At 44.0% G+C, this 3355-nt stretch overlaps 1 pseudogene; it reads left to right on the forward strand.

Moving 5' to 3' along the window:
* The first annotated feature begins 1709 nt into the window (after window positions 1-1709).
* LOC101998667 lies at window positions 1710-2958 on the forward strand (annotated as a pseudogene).
* The last annotated feature ends 397 nt before the right edge of the window (window positions 2959-3355 follow it).

Consider the following 3355-nt stretch of genomic DNA (forward strand, 5'->3'; position numbering starts at 1 on the left):
CTCCTCTCCTCTCCTCTCCTCTCCTCTCTTCTCTTCTCTCTGTATACTCAACCACTATTACTATTACATATCACAGGTACATCTCACCTGTCTTAAATCAAATACAGTTAACCATGCTTTAGCCACTCCCGGGAACCTTCACATGGATTTCTTGCAACCATCTTAATATAAACCCATCTCCAACAGAGCCTATCTTTTACCTTTAACCCTAAACACACTTGTCTCCCTATGACTACTTTTTGATCTGGTCTGTCTGTGACGCCAATCCTGAGAGTCACCCCGAAGCTTGCCTCCCTTCTTCATTCCAGTTCTCAAATCTTTCTCTCCAAGTTTTAGCTGATGCCTTCCTCCATCATCTCTGCAACTCTGTCAGTTCAGTCTCATCAGTTCTTGATGTAAGCAAAGCTGAATCCCTCCACTAGCTCCCAGCAGTCCCTGACTAGATCAATTGTCTCTCAAACTCAAATACTCACTTATTGCTTCAATATACCTTTATCTGTTAATTACTGCTTTCAGGATGAGGTCGAGGATCTTCTACATGCAAAGTGGGGCTCTTTTCCCCTAGTGGCCTCTCTCTGACTTTCTTCTTCTTTCAGTTTCTATCTTAGTATGATACAGTCTTTCATAGCATTTAAAACTCTTTCAGTTTGCATTAACTTGTCTTGCTGTTTTATGCACATAAGCATTTTTGCTTACTGTCTCCTTTACTCAGAATTACTTTCATCAAATATTATCTCATCTTATTAGCGTGGTGAGAAAGTACAGTAATTTTAAGACCCTAATTTCAGTGTCATCTAATTTTAGAGCAATACCTGGCCCTTTACCAGGATAATATGATCTCACTGTCCAGTGTGACTCTCATGCTCTTTTCTGTGTCCCTCTTAGCAGACTGCTTTGAGATAATAAAATTTATTATTGAGTCATTTATTAATTATGGTCTCCATCAATAAGGCAGTCAGGATAATGGCTCCCCAAAGATACCTAGAGGTTAATCCTCAGAACTATAAATAGGTACATTGCATTGAGAAAAATAGGTTTGTAACATCTGATCTTCAAATAAGGAGATTAGTTGAGATTATCCAAATTGGCCTAATTCAGTCACAGGGACTCAAAACGAGAATGATGTAGAAAGTTATAAATTATAAAGACGTGAGAAGCAAGGACAGAGTGAGGAATGACTCTTCCCTGGGAGCTTTGAAGATGGGAGGACTCCAAAATCCAGGAGTACACTCAGCTTCCAGGTTTGGTACAGACCTAAGGCATAGATAGATTCTCTTCTAGAGTCTCCCAAAGAAACACAGCACTGTAGACAACTTGATCATAGACCCTGCACATTCTAGTTAGACTTCTGATCTCCTGGACTCTCAGGTAATAAATTTGTGCTGGTTTAAGTTGCTATATCTGTACTGCTTTATTAGAATGCCATAGAGAACCTGCAGGAACCTAGTTCCTTGGATCTCATGCCTGACACTTGATAAATATTTAATATTTTTATATTGAAAATGATGTCTGGATCACAGTTACTAAGGGAATTCAGAGTGTGATTTCCATGTGGGCATGGGCAAAGCCTTGATGTGGAAAAGTGTAATTATGTTACTAGTCACAGCATAATGGAGTTGTGTGGTATGGTCAGTGCCATTGACTTTGCCTTGTAAGAAATGCAAAAAGACAGCAGAGCCATGCTTAATATTAAGGCAAAATGACTCAAGATGACTGTGCTCTTGCTGTGACATGTTGGCCATCATGGCCTCCGAATCCACCTTAATTCTCAGCACTGTCTCACAAATGCTGTTCCTCTGGGAACCACAGGCAAAGAAGAGATGGAGTGAGTCTAGATTAAAAACGCGAGTTCAAAGTGCCCTGTTTCTCCTTAGGCACCTGGAAGCCCCTCTAGGTCCAAGTCTCTTCCCAACCCTACGATTGCTCCCTTAATTAAGATATGTGCTTCCCTGCTCCCCTATCCAGCCTTCCTGTATCCCAATCATCCCCAGTTAGTTCCTGGGACAGCTGAAGATAGGGAACCTGAAATGATCCTATCCTATAGCCATACTGATGAATATTTTGCATATCACCATAGAACCTTCATCTGGCGATGGACCCACACTGGAACACTGGACTGAGCTCCCAAAGTCCCAATGAGGAACAGAAGGAGGGAGAAGATGAGCAAGGAAGTCAGGACCAAGAGGGGTGCACCCACCCACGGAGACAGTGGGGCTGATCTATTGGGAGCTCACCAAGGCCAGCTGGATTGTGACTGGAAAAGCAGGGGATAAACCCGGACTCTCTGAATATGGCGGACAATGAGGGTTGCTGAGAAGCCAAGGACAATGGCACTGGGTTTTGATCCTACTTCTTGTTCTGGCTTTGTGGGAGCCTAGCCAGTTTGGATGTTCACCTTCCTAGACCAGGATGGAGGGGGGAGGACTTCGGACTTTCTACAGGGCAGGGAACCCTGACTGCTCTTCAGACTCGAGAGGGAGGGGGAGGGGGGAGGGTGGGAGGAGTGGGAGGCTGGGAGGAGGTGGAAAATTTTTTTTCTTTCTCAATAAAAAAATACAATCAAAAAAATAATAATAAAAAAAAATAAAAAAAAACAAAGTGCCCTGTTTCTCCCCTAACACTATAAATAGTTGATCTCTTCCCATGGCAATGTCCGTTTGCCACTGTGGCGCTCATATGGCCTTAAGAGGAAGGGATCTCTCTTTTGGACCTGTTGGTACTGCTGCTTCTTGGAAACTTTTGAGTCTTATCTGATGTCCCTGTGTTTGGGGCCAGCATTCATTCACACAACTAAGTTTGTGCTTGTCTTCCCTCCCATGTACCACATGTGGAATGGGATCCGACACTTGATGTGGGACCTAGGAAAAGGCCTGGTGATCCTCCAGGTCCAGCAGTCTGGAATGGCTGGCTGTCTTGGTTCTTACTATGCTGACCTCTGTAGGACTGGCAGCAATGTGAAGAGCTGAAATTCCCAGCATTGTCCTATACCTCATCACACAGATTTATATACCTGTTTATTGCCACTCTTATCGCCAGCCACCAAAGTTCCCCTGATTTGCTTATATGTCATGTGTGCTTCAGATCCCATGGAGCTCAGCAGACACTTAAAAAACTCAGTAGACACTTAAAGGCCGTTTTTCCTGGGCCCAGGCCCTTCCTCCCTCTCCACATTTGACTCAGATTTGTGCAAGGGTCTGCTTTCAGCTCCTTCTTTCTCAGACAGTGGAAATCATGCCAGTTCTGTGGCTGCCCTGGGTGCCACTGTCCATAGGCTGCTGGCTTAAAGGACAACTCTGTTCATTGGTCAGCTCGGGGTCTTTAGCACCCACACAGTGGAACTGAGAGAAGAGAGGTG

Source organism: Microtus ochrogaster, unplaced genomic scaffold (assembly GCF_000317375.1).
Source record: "Microtus ochrogaster isolate Prairie Vole_2 unplaced genomic scaffold, MicOch1.0 UNK75, whole genome shotgun sequence".
Taxonomy (NCBI): domain Eukaryota; kingdom Metazoa; phylum Chordata; class Mammalia; order Rodentia; family Cricetidae; genus Microtus; species Microtus ochrogaster.